Here is a 21,943-nt window from a genome sequence, read left to right on the forward strand (position 1 = left end):
CCTAAACAGTGGAGATATAAGGATGTTAATCCCTCGTCAACCCCTTTGAGCCTAAGAAGTAGAAGTTTCTTTCTTGTACTAATTAAAACCCTTGAATATAACCTGGGGCAGGGTAGTTCTCAGTTAATTTGGCTGTGCATTCTATTTTAAGAGAATCATTCAGTATATCTTTCAACAAAGGTTTCAATCACAAGTGTTCATCCGCATACATCAAAGAAGTGTTGGAGATGTCAATCAAAAGCCAACGATGGTTCATCAATCATTAAGCGAGGCAGTCAATATCTTTCAAAAAGAAAAAATGAAAAAACATATATACAAAGAAAAGCCTGCTAAGTCAAAAATCAAAAAGAAGACTTAGGCAAAAATCAAGGCATCCCGCTGACTGTAAGCTCAAAATAGACAGTTCAGGCAAAAGTTAGGGATATCAAAAAGATGAAAAAAGAGAAGTCAATAAATTCATGAACAACACAATGTTGTGACTACCAAAAGGAAGAAGTGATTGTCATCTCAAAAGTTCTCTTTGCTTGTGAACCATCAACATTATCAAAGGTGCAAATCCAAAAGTCTCTTGGAACCTGAATGCATAAGTTGAAATAACTGAACTTAGGACTGAAGATCATCATGAAGAGGGGTGGGTATAAATAAACTTTGAGCCTTTATCCTTTGTTTCTTAGAACCATGAACCAAGACACGTTACAACCCTTGAAAGTCCTAATTGAAGCATGGTTAGTTCGAAAGCATACTGTCACCAAAAAGGTATCCCGACTCCTTTAGGTTTACCAAAAAATACTGAGTTGATATTTCTTTTTTACAAACGTCATGTTGTTACAAATATCGTGTTTTTACAAATATCACGTTTTTACATCTCTTGTTTTAATGTTTGTTCAAAACTCAAGACAAACGTATGCATTACATCTCATGAATTCATTATTAAACATATTCTGCTACATAATTTTAAATGTTAGTGTCATACCCCAATTTTTGACCCTAAGATCCTGTATCATTCATATCCCAATCATTAATCAAGAGCTTCACTTGGAAGTTTTGTTTGTGGTGTTGCACTCACCTCATCAATAAGAGGGATCATCAAGCACCAATGATTGTTTACCTTGTATTTATATTATACTAACCCAAATACCAAAAATATTGCTTTGTTTCTTTGTAGGCTTTTGTTTTGTAGGTACCAAGCCAAGACATGCAATAAACAAGGCATTTTTCAAGTTTTTGACTGATGAAATCGATTTCCCTACTGGGTAAATCGATTTCCCTACTGGGTAAATCGATTTCCCTGCAGCAATCTTCAACAAAATCACATTCTGGACATCATGAAATCGATTTCCCTCCTGGGTAAATCGATTTCCCTAGTGTATTTTGCGCCAAATTCTCTTCTGGAACAGAGTGAAATCGATTTCACTCCTGGGGAAATCGATTTCCTTAAGGCGAAATTCAAAAAATATAAGGAGGGAAGCTTGACATCATTTTGGCACCTTTTTCTTTGATTATTTTTTATCATTTTACCAATTTTCCACCTCATCAAAATTAACCCCTTCATTAAACCCACTTAAACCCCATTTTACCACTTTTTACCATTTAATTGCCACTTTAATCACCAATTAAACACAAGCTAATTACCAAATGTGAAAAGACCAAACTACCACTACTCTTGCTCTCATCCTATAAATAGAGCCCACTACTCTCTCATTTCTCAAGCTTTTGAGAGCCAAAAAACCTCTTGCAATTTCTCTCCTCATTCCTACCAAATTCACCAAAGCTCTTCATTCTTTCATAAAGTTTGTGAGTTATATCTTGAACCTCACAAACTTTGAGCTAAACCACCATCCATTTCACTTTTTTTTCCTTCAATTGTTGAGAGATCAAGATTTGTGTTGGTGATTCTTGAAGTAGATCCAAATTTTGTTCAAGATTTGGTAAATTTTCTTCATCCTTTTTGTATATCATGATGTAGATCTTTGTTGCTTGTGTGTGATGCATCTTTGATGCTATATTGGTGCTATTTGATGGTGATTTGATGGAAAATTCGTGCTCCAATTGATGTTTGATCATAAGGTGTTTGTACATTTGTTCAAGTCAAGTTTTATGCCTCTAAATGCTGTTTTTGCTGATTTTTACACTGAGGAAATCGATTTCCTTAAGGCTGAAATCGATTTCCTGCTGAGCGTGACTTGTTTTTTTTGAAAACTGCACTATGGAAATCGATTTCCCTCTGCATGAAATCGATTTCCTTCTGGCAGAATGTGGTTTTTTGCCTTTTTTATGCTTGTTTTGGTTTCCTACTTCCTCCACTTCATTAATATCATTGGATCTAGGATGTTGATAGGTTTGAAATGACCTAATCCATAATATTAGATGAATGATATTAATGATAGTGTGAGTTGATTATCTTTTGTGAATTTTATTCTTCTTCCTCCATTTCATTAATATCATTGGATCTAGGATGTTGATAGGTTTGAAAGAACCAAATCCATAATATTAGATGAATGATATTAATGATAGTGTGAGTTGATTATCTTTATGCATTTTATCTTCTTCTTCTCCTTTTTTTCTTTTGATCGATGAAAGTCTTAATACTTTGAGAATTCTTATGGATTCTTAGTGAAGACTAGATCGTTACCTATTTTCTTTTCGTGCGGTATTGCTTTCGGAAGGCGATCTACATATCGTTCTTCTCGCATACATTAGCACATAAAGTTTTGACCGGCCTCGTTGTAGGGTGATTTCTACATAAATCACTTGGCGATCTGCTTAACATAGCGCAATATTTCGTGTCCCGGATCAAAAAGATCAAACATGGAAGAGAATTGTATGCGGTTGATTTAAGACTTGTGGAGGTTTTTATCGTGTAGTCGCTATGATTTTATCAAGCTTCTGATAAACCCCATTGAATTTAAATCCGAGTACATCATTCACTCACCATAGATCTTCCTACTAACTTTGATAACATACTTGACAAGTTTCAAGATGGTTATCTTTAACACTTAACAACTAACTTTAATTTCCGCACCTTTACTATACCGCTCTTTATATTACCGCTCTTTACATTTCTCGCTTTATCGTTTTGCTTTATCATTTCATCATATTTACTTTCCGTCATTTTCTCTTTGTCCACTTGGACATATGTTTATGCTTCTGTTATTTTTCTTTTGTCCACTTGGACCATACTTTATTTTTTCGCTAAAACACTAATAAATAACCAAAATCTAAAAAACACATAAGGCTCTCTTTGGACTATTGGTTACTATCCCTAGCATTTTGGAGATTCGGACTTATGGACCTAGTGCCTCTGGACTCTTATTCTGTTATTACTCTGCTGTTATTCTGTCTGTCTGGCATTGGATTGTTGTCTGTTTGTATGTGCAGGTATTTCCTTAAAAGCCCTTGATGGTTAATTCCAAGGCATTGAGATAAGGATTTTACCCGAAAATAGCCGTTACTCTGCCCGATTTTCATCAGAATCTTAATGTGCTTAATGAAAAGTGGTGCTAAGACAGTAAGTTCATCTGGATCCCCCAAGTGTTAATGTGTTGGTATTGATAATTCCAAAGGATGGGAAATATACCTTGACTCTTAATGTCAAGTGTTGGCTTCTTATTTCGGTTAGACCGTTCTTTTCCTTAGCTTTTATTTTACGCAATAGGATAGCCTCTTCATCTCCTCCCATTCTTAAATTTTCAAAATCTTCTCCCTTTTTCAAAAACTTTCTTATGTTTGCAAACCTTTTCAAAACCTTTTCTCAAAAAATATCTTTTGCCCTTAGTGGCTTTTCTTCAAAAGTTTAGACACCGTTAATTGTCGAAACGAGTGGTTATACCCCACGATTTTGAAATTGATTGATATAATGAGATCTTTTCCGCGTGAGAGAGCTAGTGGCATACTCGTCGATTTTATCCGAGTTGGAGCCCTTCTTTCATTAGCGATGCAAAGAACTCGTTTGTTCTCATGCTCAAGATCAATGGCTGAGTATTTCTCTCCGACGATGATAAAGTGTTTATTCGTTTTTAAAACGTTTTTTCCCAAAAGCGGAACTACATTAGCTCTGACTTCTCCATTGCACCGAGGAGGTATGTAGGCCCAAAGCTAAACGCTTTGCCGAGCTTATTTTAAAAATAAAACAAACCCTTTTTTTAGCACACACACAACACAGATTTTCAAAAAGGTTCCCGTGGAGTACCACGGATATGAGGGGTGCTTTAAACCTTCCCCTCATATAATCAACACCCGAACCTGAGTTCTCTTTCTTGTTTTAAAAACAAAACTTTGGGTTTTACGTTCTTTTCCCTTTTCCTTTGAAAAAATAAAGCGCGGTGGCGATTTCAAACGAAATATTGATTCGAGTCAATCCCATGGCTTCGATATCAGATTTTCCCCGCTACAGTTAGCATCAGAAAGAACTTGCACAGGGTATCACTAATGAATGAAAGTTACCCCGATAGACATGATTACTCCGAGAAGCAACGTCTCCTACAGATACAAGGGGCATGACACGTTTGCCCAATCATTCTGGGGCAATCAAGTCAAGATTCGAAGAATCTCTCAAATGCCAAAAAGTTAAAGGCATACATCCCAAGTGGATTTCAAACTATTTCCCGACCAATCTGGGACGATCAAGTCAAGATTTTGAGAATCTCTCAAGGATGCCGGAACAATCAGGGGCACGCATCCAAGAAGATCTGAAGCTAATATAGGACATTGTCTTGGGCCTGTGATTACTAGGGGCATGTCGCCCATAGAGCATATTTCATAAAGTCCTCGCGAGGCAAATCTTTCCAAAAGTTCCTACTAGTAGGGGCAAATCTATGCAAGTCCAGTTTGACATCTTGATCAACACTCAGTGGTGTGTCCTAATCAAATCAGGGAATGGTGGTTACTATAATACTGGGGGCAATGTTCAAGGCATCCATGCTTTCCCACAACTCCGATTTCACAAGATCTTATCCCCACAGAGCAATCCCCAAGAAGATATCTTCAAACATACTCGCCCCACAACAGACATAGTTCCCCGACAGAGTTTACATCTTCAACACGGCCGGTCTCCCGACACCTTGCTCTCTTCCAACACGGTTTATCAATATCTCTTATCCCCAGTCAGGGTACATCAAGTTACTGATCATCCCCAAGCAAAAATCATAAATCCCCAGCTGAGCATCTTTAAGACAAGATCAGACAACAAAATTACAAGGACATGGAGATTTAGTTTCTCAATCAAGATAACATAAATCATATTCATACATCATAAATCATAAACATATTCATACATCGCATACATACTGAACTCACGCATAACATACAAAGCTTCTCATTTATTTTGAGGGACTCATTACGTAACACATACATCATGACATTGCATAAAAAACATTTCTATACCTATTGCAGAATACAGGTACAGACAAATGAACGAAATCGATCATCTTTCCAAGATCTAATTCAGTTACTACGAACGGTACTGACACGGTCAGAGATCTAATTCTATCATCACGAAGGGTGTGGACACGATCAATTATCCTCCTCAGTCTAATTCAGTTACTACGAATGGTGCTGACATGACAAGAGAATCTAATTCTATCATCACGAACGATGTAGACACGATTATCTCCCCAAGATCTAATTCGGTTGCTACGAACGGTGCTGACACGATCGACCTTTAAAGACATCTAATTCTATCATCACGAACGGTATAGACACGATCATCTTTCCAAGATCTAATTCAGGTATCACGAACGGTACTGACACGATCAACTCTCAGAGATCTAATTCCATCATCACGAACGGTGTGGACACAATCAACTGCTTCTAAAGTCTAATTCGGTTACTACGAACGGTGCTGACACGACAAGAGATCTAATTCTATCATCACGAACGGTATAGACACGATCATCTTTCCAAGATCTAATTCAGGTATCACGAACGGTACTGACACGATCAAATCTCAGAGATCTAATTCTATCATCATGAACGGTGTGGACACGATCATCTTTCCAAAATCTAATTCAGTTACTACGAACAGTACTGACACGACCAACATTCAAAGGTCTAATTCTATTATCGCAAACGGTGTAGACACGATCATCTTCCAAAGTCTAATTCGGTTACTACGAACGGTGCTGACACGACCAATTCTCAAAAATCTAATTCATCTACTACACGATCAACATTCAAACAACTACTTCTCGAACACTTCAGTCTCAACATCTGGATGGCATCTTTAAGCCCATCTCTAACAAATACTCCTCAGTACAAAAGATTCAGCCTAACGCACGGCCTTCCAGACATCTGAGGATGCAATTAAGAATAGTCTAACGCACGATTTATCCTTCGACCTAACGCACGGTTTTCCAGACATCTGCTGATGCAAACTAGACCTAGTCTAACGTACGACACATTCTGACTATCAAGTCAGATGGCATCTTCAAGCCCATCTCAATCATACATCTTCTCCAAACACCTGGATGGCATCTTTAAGCCCATCTCCGACAAAAGTCCCTACTTCAGCAAGGGCAAATTTCTAGGCATTCTAGTGTTCAATCCTCTTCTACCTTCAGATTCCGACTGGCATACAAACCACTCTACATCTTCAGGTTTAAGAAAATTGAACAGGGGCAGCTGTCATACCCCAAAATTTGCCCACACTATTTCTCCTACTCAAATTCAAATCAAAATACATAAAGCTCCAAAACACACTCTCCTATACAAGGCTCTGAAACTAGGGTTTGGCTTATTCAAAGGAAAATCAGTGAATCAATGGCTCCAAGGCATCCCATATGGCTCAATATATCTCATATCATCTCCATGACAAGTACCAAGTCTCATCTCAAAGAATTGGTCAATCAATTGTTCAGAAAGTCAACAGTCGACTAGGTTAACTTAAAAGTCAACTGTGGTCAAAGTACAATCAAAACTCCTGATTTTCTGTCAAGATCCTCATATTGAAGTATCATTCATCATTTGATCAAGTATTGATCATGGTTCATCAAGGAAAGATAAAAAATTAACAAATCAAAAAGTTTCTAAATAAGGGTTTTCATAGGAGAAAGTCAACTGAACTTTGACCAGCCATAACTCCTACATGGAACATCATAAATTTTCCATCCAAATCTTATTTTGAAGGAAATTTGATTCTCTACAACTTTGTCTCTCACATGCCAAGTCTAAAAATGCTTCATTTGAGAGATATGAACCAAAACATTATAGGTCCTTTTCAAAAGTCAACCAAAAGCCACTTTTTCAAAAGGACACACAAGGAGAATGGAAAATCATTTTGATATGAGACCAAAGACACTGATTAGAGGACTCTCTAAGGTTTCTAAAAAGTCCTAGAACTCTTCCATACCTCAAAAATTGAGAGAGATAGGCCTTGTCAAAGTTGGACTATTTTCAAGGGCATATGTGAAGAGAAAAGGTTCAAAACTCCAAACATTTCCAAATGGGCCTATATTCTTTCCATCCAAGCTCTATCATAAGCCCATGCACGCCCCAAAGCAAGAGTCATGTTATTTTTTATTATTTTATTTAATTATTTATGGTTTTTATCACTTTAAATCATAAATAAATTATATAAAATAGGTAAAATAAATATGAAATATATATTTGCTTTGATTTTAAGTCAAAGAATCAATCAAATATATTCTCTTAATGTACCAAATAATATTTGAACAAATTGAATCAATATGGTGCAAAAATAGAAGTTTCAAAATCAAATTTTCAATCAAATCTCCATAACAAGCAAATCAAGATCCAAGAGGATTTCTTTCAAAGTTGTTAACCTAAAACATTCCTCTATAAGTACATAACAAATTCAGAGGGCAAGGGTTACGATTTTTGCAGTGAAGAGAACCCAAAATCGAGTGCAAAAAGTGAAGGAAAAGTCAAAATTGTTCTTGACAATTGAGGCGAATTCAAGGAGTCTTGAAGGTGTTAACATATTCCTTGGAGAATTCTAGAGCTATACCAATCATCACCGAGCCAAAAAACATCTAGAATCAGCGCCATTATTGTCACGGTTTGCGTTGTATTTTTTCTGTTTTGATTTCGATCATACACGCATCATAAACAAAATTAAATGCTTTATTCTTATTCAAGGGGATGTATAGATTGTTTCTGGGCTATTCGTTTTGATATTTGATGCAGGGATTGCAAAATGCCATTGTTAGGGTTCCTTGCTCCTCGAATGGGGTTTTCGTATGAGGGCGGTTTCAAGCAAAATCAACGATCCCATTAGATTCACCACGTCATTTATAGTCGATATGGGTTATTAGTTACGATTATTTGCGCTTGTATTGTTGAGTTTGATTTTTGCAGGGTTATAGCCATGGCACAAATCTGTAGGTAGAAGGTTCTGAAACCGTGGGCAAAAGTCCCAGTCTCCACGAGGAAGACGAAGCCTGGGCGCGCTATTTTATTTTCAAATTCATTAACGTCGTTTTATTGGTTATGTTAATCACGCGCCAGTTTATCATCAGCAAGTCCAGTCTGCTTGGTTGGTAAGAACGTTCTTGAGGCATGCGTGAGGGACTGGGTTCGAACCCTGTGCTCCACGCTATTATTTTGGTAATTTGCATCACATGGCTGCAGAATAATCCAGCGTTCATGCTTATATCAAGACCACGGTGTATCGCCATCTGTTGACCCTGGGATCACGCCAATCTCCGATCCAACGTCCCTCAAGCCGCATGTGCATCGTACACCTCCAGAGATGCACCACACACAGTCAAAAGTTAAGTTTTTTTAATTTTATTTATTTATAATTATATAACCGTGTTTTATTCATATTTATATACATTTATATATACAATTGTTTTCTTTGTTTCTTTTTACTAATAAACACTAGTTTTTTTATAAAAAAAAATCTTTTTTTATTTTTCTTTTACATTATAATATTTATTCATTTTCTTAATATTTATTATTTTAATTAGAATTTATTTAAGTATCTCTCATAATTCATAGTTATTTTAATTTCATTCATAAAAATCATAAAAAATGTTTTTTCCCGATTATATTTATTTTCTTTTCTTCGATTTAATTAATTGGGTCGCGAGACCAATAATTAATTAAATCGTTTACGTTATATTATTCAATTCGTACCCTAATCAGGGTTTACGAAGAACATGCCATACACTGAGATATTTGTTTTCCGTGCCTTTTTCAGGGTTGCTTCACAAATACACTCCGACTACGCGCCACGTCAAATACGAAGCTAAGTCTTAACTTCTTTTATTTAAATATTTGTTTGCCTGATTTTCTATTTAATTAGGGTTTAGCGCCCTCGTCAATAGAATTCCTCTTACACTTATATTTTTTCTGTTATTTTTTGCCAATTCTCTAATGATCAGGTTCAATGCTTAAGGCTCGAGCAAACCTTTGCCCACCAACCTACCAATCGAAGCTAAGTATTAAATTTAATTTTTAAGTCTATTTTGTTTCCTTTTATTTTAGGGTTTACCCTTTAAGTATGAACTCCGCATACACTCACACCTTCTTCTACCTTTGCTTTTGCCATATATCTTCAGGGTCAACCCCGAGGCTTCCCGCCAACCATATCAGATCAAATTCGAAGCTAAGTGCCTATTTACTTTATTTATTTTAAATTTCTTTATTCTTTATTTTTAGGGTTAGTAACGTTTGCCTCCGAACTGATAATGCACTCACCCTATTTTTGTTTGCCATTTTTCCCACTTTTCCAGGGTTTGCCAAACACCAAAGCTTCGCATAGTTGGTTACCCTAAATCTTAATTATTACTTATGTTAGACTTAATTGTTTATTATTCCGCTGGTTTTAATTTCCCTCTCCCCCCGCTGGTTTCAATTTTCCTCTTCCGTTATTGCTTTAATTGTTGTGGTTAGTAATTTTAGGGAGTGATAACTTTGAATTGAATCAAGAATCACTTAACTATAAGATAAATATCTGAAACTGATCACGTGATTAGTGCACACACGCACACTTTTGGGGTAACCTCTCTGTTGCCTGTTGCCTTGTTGCCTGTTGCCTTGTGTTTTTGCAGAATAGCCAGTCCCTCGAATACGAGGATACCTCAGCCATGTCGCCTCGATTTAAGATCATGGTCCCTAATGATGCTGCCTTCGATACACATGACCTCGACCCTCGGAAGTTGCCTACGAAAAGGCTGAGGTATCCTCTGGCTGCCTACGAAAAGGCTATTCTGGTTCTTCCCTTAGACTACCTGCCTCCTTACGGCATGGGACAGTCTTATGGCGAACGAACTCTCGATGACCCTTCAACCTCCAAATGAAAGGCTTCCTGCCCACTTATTGTAACATCCGTATAATTTTAATATTAAATTAAATTGGAATATTTATTTAATAATTAGAATTATTAAAGGTTTTGTGAAAAATAAGGGAAAAAGATGGTTTATGGCATTTGGGCCAAATGAGGAAATAGTAAAGATGGGGGTGTGGTTTAGTAAAGCTTTCACTAATCTCAATATTATTATTTTTCATAAAATAATTGGGAATTGGGAAGAAAGAAAGAACGTGAAAGAACAGAAGTTGGAACAAGGAACGTGAAGGAGAACTGTAGAGGGAGAGATCAAGGACCAAGAACCAAGACTTTTATCTGAGGTAAGGGGAGACTCTTCGTTTAATCTCTTTTATCGTATTATAGGTGATAGTATGGATTAGGAGTATGGTTGGATCCATTGATTCTATATTCTGAATTATTATCCGTGTTCATCATTGAAATTTGGACTATTAATCCCTAATAACTGATAGATTTAGGGTATGATGAATGAAATTGATTATGGAATCATATACCGTGGTTGTGGATGAATTCGTATGCTGTATAGATGTGAATTTTCTGGCTTTTAGACTCAAAATCGTGGACTGGTATGAGTAAAAACGAATGGGTTTTGGACTGTTACGAAGTTGCAGGTTCTGGACATTTTTTCTGGTGTTTCGCGTATGAAACAGTGTCATACGCGTATGGGATGAGGTCATACGCGTATGAGGGACACTTCCCAAGGGCTATACGCGTATGATACGCAACTGCCCTGTCCCAAAGTACCTTGTGCTGGTGATTTGCGTATGAGGAGCGTATGAGGATGCTCATACGCGTATGGAGTTTTTAAAAGAGGAAATTGAATCTGGTGATACGCGTATGGCAAGGCTGATACGCGTATGAGGTTGCTTCTAGGCAAAAATCTGGTTCTGGTGATACGCGTATGGACGCGTATGGGCTATGGGTGATACGCGTATGGTATATATGATACGCGTATGGCTTCTGCAGGTGAAAATTCTATTTTTTGTGAATTTCTTGAAAGTTCAATGAGGCGTAACTTTCGATCTATAGGCCTGTTTTGTGTGCTGTTTGAGAATGGGTAAACCTTGTGATGTGATCTTGTGGTTTACTGATGTTTTGATTGTATTGAATGATGTTAATGTATATATGAACATGCTTAATAATGATGATGATGATGATGAAATGAGTATAGATGATGCTACTCATAGGATGGTAATGATGAAAGTATGTTATATATATGTTTGCATGCATTCATAGTCATTTGATGAGGGTTGTATCCTAATGATGAAAGGATACAGTGAAGGGCAGGATTCCCATTGTGCGGAATCTGTGCTGGCAGGGCCGTATCTGGATGATGATAGATCGGTCGGTGGATGATTTCCACTGGTGATGTTTGGTACCACATGCATAGTGTCAGTTTCATACCTGTGCATGACTTGTTTATAATACGATGATATATGTTATATGACGACTTGTCTGTTTATCAGTGAATGTGTGAATGATGACTTGTCTGAATATGAAACAACTGGGTGAATGATATAACTATGATATGTTATTATTTATGATGCAATAACATTGGTTAACTGTGATGAGACTCACCCTTACTTGTTGTCATTTTCAGATTGAGGATAGCGGCGCGACTTGGTGAGGATTAGCTCATAAGTCGGTTTTTAGTATTGTGTCAGTGTCATGCTCTGATAGATGTAACACTGGGAACGTTTTGTTTTAGAGTTTTGATTATAACTCTATTTGTTTATGATGATTGAAGTCTGATACATTATTGATGAATGTTGACTTAATAATTAAATTCCGCTGTGTAAACATGACTTTGTTTAATGAGTTATAATTTCAGATGTTTTCAGTGAATGCATGACATGTACCAATGTGGTTTTCTTTACTTACAAATTGTGACACCTCTTGCATGCTTACTCTGATTTAATAATTGTTTAATTGCCGCGGGTTATTAGAGGGGTGTTACAATAGTGGTATCAGAGCATAGTCGGTCGTTGTGACCAGAGTCTTAGTGTCAGTGTCAGTCTTTCCTGTGTATGCGACTAATACAAGTTATTGTCGATACTTTTGTTCTGACTGGATTGTTTATGTTAAGCAGAACAATGGCTGGAAGAGGAGGAAGAAACGATGATGCTATCGCTGAGGCTCTGGGCATGATTGCTGGTGTGTTGGGAGGGAATGCCAATGGAGCTGCGATTGGTGCTGACAGGCAGCTGAACAGTTTTCAGAGGAACAATCCTCCATTGTTCAAAGGTACGCATGATCCTGAAGGTGCTCAGAAATGGCTTAAGGAGATCGAGAGGATTTTCAGAGTCATTGACTGTGCTGAGGATCTCAAGGTGAGGTATGGTACTCATATGTTATCTGAGGAGGCTGATGACTGGTGGATGTCAACCAGAGCTGAACTGGATGCTGATGGTACAGCAATTACTTGGACTGTATTTAGAAGGGAATTCCTGAGGAGGTATTTTCCTGAAGATGTCAGAGGCAGAAAGGAAGTTGAATTTCTGGCACTAGTTCAAGGTAATATGTCGGTACCAAAGTATGCGGCCAAGTTTGTGGAACTGGCAATGTACTATGTGCACTACAATGAGGATGAAGCCAGTGAGTTCTCGAAATGTGTCAAATTTGAGAATGGTCTTCGTGATGAGATCAAGCAGGGTATCAGGTACCAGAGAATCCGGAGATTTGTTGACCTGGTAGATTGTAGTAGAATTTTTGAGGAAGATAACATCAAGCTGAGGTCATCTCACTCTCGCGAGTTGGTTGACATAAAAGGGAAGAAACATATGGATAGGGGTAAGCCATATGGTAGAGGCAAACCTGCTGATTGGAAGAAACCCAGTGGGGGAGATTCCAGTGCTCGTATCAGATGTTACAATTGTGGTGAGATGGGACATCGTAGGAATGAGTGCAAGCTTGATCAGAAGAAGTGTTACAAGTGTGACCAAGTGGGTCATATTGCTGCTGACTGCAAGAAGAGGGTTGTGACTTGTTATAACTGTGGTGAAGAGGGTCACATCAGTCCGAATTGTCCTAAGCCGAAGAAGAACCAATCAGGAGGAAAGGTTTTTGCCTTGACCGGGTCAGAGACTACTCCAGATGACAGGTTGATTAAAGGTACGTGTTTCATTCATGGCACACCTTTAGTTGCAATTATTGATACTGGAGCAACTCATTCTTTTATTTCTTTGGATTGTGCTATGAGGTTGAATCTTGAGATATCTGATATAAATGGAAGTATGGTTATTGACACTCCTGCGTCGGGTTCAGTAACTACTTCGTCTGCATGCTTGAATTGTCCGGTTGATATTTTTGGTAGAGAATTTGGGATGGACTTAGTGTGCCTTCCGTTGAAACAACTCGATGTAATACTGGGATTGAACTGGTTGGAATTCAACCGTGTTCATATCAACTGTTTTGCGAAGACGGTAATTTTTCCTGAAGAGGTTAGTTCTGATAGTCTGGAAATGACAGCTAGACAGGTGAATGAGGCTATCGGAGATGGTGCAACAGTGTTTATGTTGTTTGCATTGATGAATGTGAAGGAGAAAGTGGCGAGTAGCGAATTGCCTGTGGTGTGTGAGTTCCCAGAAGTTTTTCCAGAAGATGTGAATGAATTGCCACCGGAAAGAGAAGTGGAGTTTTCTATTGATTTGGTTCCGGGAACTAGTCCAGTGTCGATGGCACCGTATCGTATGTCGCCGTCTGAATTGGCTGAACTGAAGAAGCAGTTAGAGGAATTGCTTGAGAAGAAATTTATTCGTCCTAGTGTTTCGCCGTGGGGTGCGCCTGTGTTGTTGGTAAAGAAGAAAGAGGGTTCAATGAGGCTGTGTGTAGATTACAGACAATTGAACAAGGTTACCATCAAGAATCGGTATCCATTGCTGAGGATTGATGATTTGATGGATCAGTTGGTTGGAGCACGTGTGTTTAGTAAGATTGATCTGAGGTCTGGGTATCATCAGATACGTGTGAAGGATGACGATATTCAGAAGACTGCCTTTAGAACGAGGTATGGACATTATGAGTATTCTGTAATGCCGTTTGAAGTTACTAATGCACCTGGTGTTTTTATGGAATATATGAACAAGATTTTTCATCCGTATCTCGACAAGTTTGTGGTGGTATTTATAGATGATATCCTGATATATTCTAAGAGTGAGGAAGAACATGCGGAACATCTCAGAACTGTGTTGGAGCTGTTGAAAGAGAAGCAACTTTTTGCCAAACTGTCGAAGTGTGAATTCTGGTTAGAAGAAGTCAATTTTCTTGGACATGTGATTTCTAAGAATGGTATTGCTGTTGATCCTACAAAGATAGAAGCTGTATCTCAGTGGGAAGCTCCGAAGTCAGTGTCAGAGATTCGTAGTTTTCTTGGTCTTGCAGGTTACTACAGAAAATTCATTGAAGGGTTTTCAAAGTTAGCATTACCGTTAACTAAATTAACTAGGAAGGGACAAGCTTTTATTTGGGATGCCAAGTGTGAAGAAGGGTTCCAAGAGCTGAAGAGGAGGTTGACTAGTGCTCCTATCTTGATTTTGCCGAATCCGACAGAATCATTTGTAGTTTATTGTGATGCGTCACTGATGGGTTTTAGGGGGTGTATTGATGCAGAATCAACAAGTGGTCGCTTATGCATCGAGACAACTCAAAGTGCATGAAAGGAATTATCCGACTCATGATTTGGAGTTGGCAGCTGTGGTTTTTGTGTTGAAGTTGTGGCGACACTATTTGTATGGTTCGAGATTTGAGGTGTTCAGTGATCATAAGAGCCTGAAGTACCTCTTTGATCAGAAAGAACTGAATATGAGGCAGAGAAGGTGGTTAGAATTTCTGAAGGATTATGATTTTGGTTTGAATTACCATCCGGGGAAGGCAAACGTGGTTGCTGATGCTTTGAGTAGGAAGACCTTGCATATGTCTATGCTAATGGTGAAGGAATTGGACTTGGTTGAACAATTCAGAGACTTGAGTTTAGTGTGTGAAGGTACTCCTACTAGTGTCAAATTGGGTATGCTGAAGCTGACTAGTGGTATTCTTGAAGAAATCAGAGAAGATCAGAAAGCTGATGTTGAATTGATTGATAAGTTGACTTTGATTAATTAAGGCAAGAGTGGTGAATTCAGAGTCGACGAGAATGGTATACTGAGGTTTGGTGACCGAGTTTGTGTTCCTGATATTGATGAACTCCGAAAGCGTATTTTGGAAGAAGGACATCGTAGTGGATTGAGCATTCATCCTGGTGCTACCAAGATGTACCATGATTTGAAAAAGTTGTTTTGGTGGCCTGGAATGAAGAAGGAAGTTGCTGAGTTTGTGTATTCTTGTTTGACTTGCCAGAAGTCAAAGATTGAGCATCAGAAACCGTCTGGGCTGATGCAACCGATGTTTATTCCTGAGTGGAAGTGGGATAGCATCTCAATGGATTTTGTGTCGGGTTTGCCGAGAACTGTCAGAAATTGTGAAGCTATCTGGGTCGTGGTGGACAGGTTGACGAAGTCTGCTCATTTTATACCAGTGAGAATGGATTATCCGATGGAGAAGCTAGCTCAGTTGTATATTGAGAAGATAGTTAGTCTACATGGTATTCCTTCAAGTATCGTGTCAGACAGAGATCCGAGGTTTACGTCTAAGTTCTGGGAAGGTTTGCAGAAAGCTTTAGGTACTAAGCTGAGACTGAGTTCTGCTTATCATCCGCAGACTGATGGACAGACTGAGAGAACAATTCAGTCGTTAGAGGATTTGTTGCGGGCTTGTGTGTTGGAAAAAGGAGGTACTTAGGATAGTTATCTGCCTTTGATTGAGTTTACCTACAACAACAGTTATCATTCGAGTATCGGTATGGCTCCGTTTGAGGCTTTGTATGGTAGGAGGTGTAGGACGCCGTTGTGTTGGTACGAATCTGGTGAGAGTGCTGTAATTGGTCCAGAAATTGTACAACAGACTACAAAGAAGATTAAAATGATTCAGGAGAAGATGAAGGCTTCTCAGAGTCGTCAGAAGAGTTATCACGACAAAAGGAGGAAAACACTTGAGTTCCAAGAGGGAGATCATGTGTTTATGAGAGTTACTCCTATGACAGGTATTGGCCGAGCATTGAAGTCAAAGAAGTTGACTCCGCGTTTTATTAGACCATTCCAAATTTCTGAAAGAGTGGGAGAAGTGGCTTATCGTATCGCTCTACCGCCGATGCTTGCAAATTTGCACGATGTGTTTCATGTGTCTCAGTTGAGGAAATACATTTCTGATCCGTCCCATGTGATCCAAGTAGATGATGTACAGGTGAAAGATAACTTGACGGTTGAGACTTTACCTGTGAGGATTGAAGACCGAAGACTGAAGCAATTACGAGGCAAGGAAATAGCTTTAATCAGAGTAGCTTGGGGAGGACCAGCTGAAGGAAATGTTACTTGGGAGCTAGAGAGTCAGATGAAGGACTCTTATCCGGAACTTTTTACCTGAGGTATGTTTTCGAGGACGAAAACTCTTTTAGTGGGGGAGAGTTGTAACACCCGTATAATTTTAATATTAAATTAAATTGGAATATTTATTTAATAATTAGAATTATTAAAGGTTTTGTGAAAAATAATGGAAAAAGATGGTTTATGGCATTTGGGCCAAATGAGGAAATAGTAAATATGGGGGTGTGGTTTAGTAAAGCTTTCACTAATCTCAATATTATTATTTTTCATAAAATAATTGGGAATTGGGAAGAAAGAAAGAACGTGAAAGAACAGAAGTTGGAACAAGGAACGTGAAGGAGAACTGTAGAGGGAGAGATCAAGGACCAAGAACCAAGACTTTTATCTGAGGTAAGGGGAGACTCTCCGTTTAATCTCTTTTATCGTATTATAGGTGATAGTATGGATTAGGAGTATGGTTGGATCCATTGATTCTATATTCTGAATTATTATCCGTGTTCATCATTGAAATTTGGACTGTTAATCCCTAATAACTGATAGATTTAGGGTATGATGAATGAAATTGATTATGGAATCATATACCATGGTTGTGGATGAATTCGTATGCTGTATAGATGTGAATTTTCTGGCTTTTAGACTCAAAATCGTGGACTGGTATGAGTAAAAACGAATGGGTTTTGGACTGTTACGAAGTTGCAGGTTCTGGACATTTTTTCTGGTGTTTCGCGTATGAAACAGTGTCATACGCGTATGGGATGAGGTCATACGCGTATGAGAGACACTTCCCAAGGGCTATACGCGTATGATACGCAGCTGCCCTGTCCCAAAGTACCTTGTGCTGGTGATTTGCGTATGAGGAGCGTATGAGGATGCTCATACGCGTATGGAGTTTTTAAAAGAGGAAATTGAATCTGGTGATACGCGTATGGCAAGGCTGATACGCGTATGAGGTTGCTTCTAGGCAAAAATCTGGTTCTGGTGATACGCGTATGGACGCGTATGGGCTATGGGTGATACGCGTATGGTATATATGATACGCGTATGGCTTCTGCAGGTGAAAATTCTATTTTTTGTGAATTTCTGGAAAGTTCAATGAGGCGTAACTTTCGATCTATAGGCCTGTTTTGTGTGCTGTTTGAGAATGGGTAAACCTTGTGATGTGATCTTGTGGTTTACTGATGTTTTGATTGTATTGAATGATGTTAATGTATATATGAACATGCTTAATAATGATGATGATGATGATGATGAAATGAGTATAGATGATGCTACTCATAGGATGGTAATGATGAAAGTATGTTATATATATGTTTGCATGCATTCATAGTCATTTGATGAGGGCTGTATCCTAATGATGAGAGGATACAGTGAAGGGCAGGATTCCCATTGTGCGGAATCTGTGCTGGCAGGGCCGTATCTGGATGATGATAGATCGATCGGTGGATGATTTCCACTGGTGATGTTTGGTACCACATGCATAGTGTCAGTTTCATACCTGTGCATGACTTGTTTATAATACGATGATATATGTTATATGACGACTTGTCTGTTTATCTGTGAATGTGTGAATGATGACTTGTCTGAATATGAAACAACTGGGTGAATGATATAACTATGATATGTTATTATTTATGATGCAATAACATTGGTTAACTGTGATGAGACTCACCCTTACTTGTTGTCATTTTCAGATTGAGGATAGCGGCGCGACTTGGTGAGGATTAGCTCATAAGTCGGTTTTTAGTATTGTGTCAGTGTCATGCTCTGATAGATATAACACTGGGAACGTTTTGTTTTAGAGTTTTGATTATAACTCTATTTGTTTATGATGATTGAAGTCTGATACATTATTGATGAATGTTGACTTAATAATTAAATTCCGCTGTGTAAACATGACTTTGTTTAATGAGTTATAATTTCAGATGTTTTCAGTGAATGCATGACATGTTCCAATGTGGTTTTCTTTACTTACGAATTGTGACACCTCTTGCATGCTTACTCTGATTTAATAATTGTTTAATTGCCGCGGGTTATTAGAGGGGTGTTACACTTATGGCAAGGATAGACCCTTTCACCCTGAAAGGCTAAAAGAACTCCTTTTTCAAACTATAAGGTAATTGCCCTTAATTGCTTTGCCTTGCTCTAAAAATATTTTTCATATTCTTTCTCATAAACCTTCAAAAGGGCTACGCTCATTTACGAGATAAAGTCCCTATTCTTTCTCTTCTACATTTCTGAAAACAAAGAGCAAAGCAATTAAGAGCCCATGGAAAACCATGGATGCAAAGGGTGCCTTACACCTTCCCTTTGCATAATTACCCCCGAACCCTATTTTATTTAAAGGTTTTTCTCTGTTCTTTTAGCCTTTCTGATTTAATTTGGATAAAATAAAAGTCGGTGGCGACTCTTGCTATTCGCAACATTTCGATATAAAAGTCAGTTCACCGTATTACAACGTGCAACATAAATTAGAGTCATTAGTCTGCAACATAAATCAAAAGAGAGTTGAAATATAAGTGAGAACTAAGAAAAAAATAATAAAACTATCAATACAAAAGAAAAAGAAGATTTCATTTTCATATGAATCATGGTAGATAAGACCTATTTATATGGAATAACTTGTTTAATAATTAAAGAAATTAAAAAGGCTAACAAAAATAATTAATGAATTACCATTTTATTAACATTATAATTTATTATAAGAGTTATTAATATATAAATAAATAGAAGAATTATAACGGTAACCCATTAAAGCTATAAAAGTATTATAATGAAGATTTTTTTTTGAATTCTACCATTTTTCAATAAAAAATATTATAATAAATTATGATTTATTGATATAAATTAAGAGTGATTAATTTATAAAAATGAAGAGTTATTATAAATATAACCCATAAAAGAAAACGCTTAATAGAAATTAAGAGTTATAAAAATGAAGTTATTATAAAAATATAACTCATAGGGTGCGTTTGATTTGCTAAAAAACGAGGTACTGGACAGGACAACTTTTTTTGTACTCTGTTTGATGCAGAAACTAATCATGGTACTGGACAATAAATTTGGCAAGGTACTGGACAAAACCATAATTTCTTGTCCCCCACTAAACCATGGGACAACTTTTTGTCTCAAGCACTAATTATCAAAAAAAATTATTTTTTACTCTCTTTCTTATTATTTAATATTTTAAGTCATAAATATAATATTAATATTTTATATATAAAAAATGTTATAATAAAAATTATATAGTTGTCCAGTCCAGTAACCATCAAACACAGCACAATACAAAAAGTTATCCTGTACTGTTCTGTACTGTCTAGTACTGTTCTGTCCAGTATTTCATATTTTGCAAATCAAACGCACCCATAAAAGTAATTTTTATAATTAATTTATACTCTTTCAATTCTACCATTACTGTTTTTCAATTCTACTTTTATAGCTCTAATTTATATTACCATTAGAGCTATTAATAGGAGAATTAAAGATTTTATACCAAAATAATTGAGAATTAAATAGGACTTAAAAAGGTGAGAATTTAAATAATATTATAGAAGAATTATTTAACAGGGTTTTGTTAGCTAAAACTAGACGTCTACCCGCGCGATGCACGAAAAGTTTTATTGAACTATTATTGATAAATAATTATTTAAATAAATATAATATATATTTATATCAATATTTTAAATTGAATTTATTTTTTACATAAAAAGTTAACAATAATTTAATAGTTTATAATTTATAAATATATATTTAATACTAAAAATTTATTATAGTAATATACATATAAAAATATATATATTTTTATTCTTATACCACTCATCTTTCATTTGGAAGACATCTAAATCTTCCACATTATCTATTAGTCCATAATATTGAAAAAAAGATACCATTATTAATTATTAATATAATATAATTCTTTTTAATATTAATATATCAACTTAAAATGTGAATTAAAACATTTAAATTAATATAATATAAACACATTCAATACTAAGAGTTTATTAAGGTATTACAATTTTTTATTCATTAGATTGATTTACACCATATCAATATTTTCATGAGTCGTTGTCACCTCCCCAATCGGATTTAAATTAATAATAAACTGAGTTACATCTTATCAATAATATATATAATATTTTTTAATTATATATTCAATATAAATTAACGGGAAAAATAAATAATAAAATTACAATAGTGGGAGGGCAAGACCTAACCCGCTAAATTAACAAATGAAAGAAAAAATAAAATAAATGACAAAAACAAAACAAAACAAATAAAAATTGAAAAGATAAATTAAAAATAGGAAAAATATAAATTTGGGAGGTCAAAAGGGTTCCTGAGAAATTATTCCAAATAAAATGTGATTGTGTGTTTCTAAAAGCTGACTATTTTACCAATTAATTAAAAAATAGTAATCGGTTAAAAAAAATAGTAACCGATAAACAAAAATAAAATATTATATTAAAATAGTGTTTTTATGGCACATTTAATGAAGAATTAAAACATTAGGAAAAAATTGAAAAATAAAAGGTGGTAGGTGGTTATGAAATAGAAAAGAGATTGCTATATATTTATAATAATAATTAATGACAATTTTATCGTTTTGTAAAAGTTGATTATTCTATCAATTAATAAAAAATAGTAAATTTATTTTGAATAAACATTTCAAAATATATCTTTAAATGAGAAAATAATAAATTTGATATGTATTGGATTTAACTTATAAAAGACTATTTTTACCAAAAAAACCTAAAATTCAAAGACTTTATAGAATTAGATTGACTTATTACACTTTTAAAAATAATTATTTTCTATTAAGATCTTCTAAGTTTTAAATTAGAAAGAATTTATATTACCAGCATGTTTTTGGACGAATTTTAAATATTATAACATACTTTTTTATATTTATTGTGTTTATTTATTTTATTATGATTTTTAACAAATTTTCTTCATCTTTCTCATTTATTGTTAGATTTCTCTTTTATCTTTTTTTATTATTCTGATTTTACTTTTTTTCAAATATTGTATTCTTATCGTTACTTGTTAGTTTTTTTTTTTGACAGAAAATAAATGATATTCATTCATTCAAATCGATAGAGTACATCGTTGCAATACAAATTCAAAATCGCCAAAAACAAAAAGGATGAATCTGCGAACAAATCCACAGCATCCATGTTAATAGCATAAAACGGCAAATTGCATATGCCTACAAATAGTAATGTATTGACTGTATTGAGATGTC

The sequence above is a fragment of the Vicia villosa genome, linkage group LG4 (assembly GCF_029867415.1).
Source record: "Vicia villosa cultivar HV-30 ecotype Madison, WI linkage group LG4, Vvil1.0, whole genome shotgun sequence".
NCBI classification, from domain to species: Eukaryota; Viridiplantae; Streptophyta; class Magnoliopsida; order Fabales; family Fabaceae; genus Vicia; species Vicia villosa.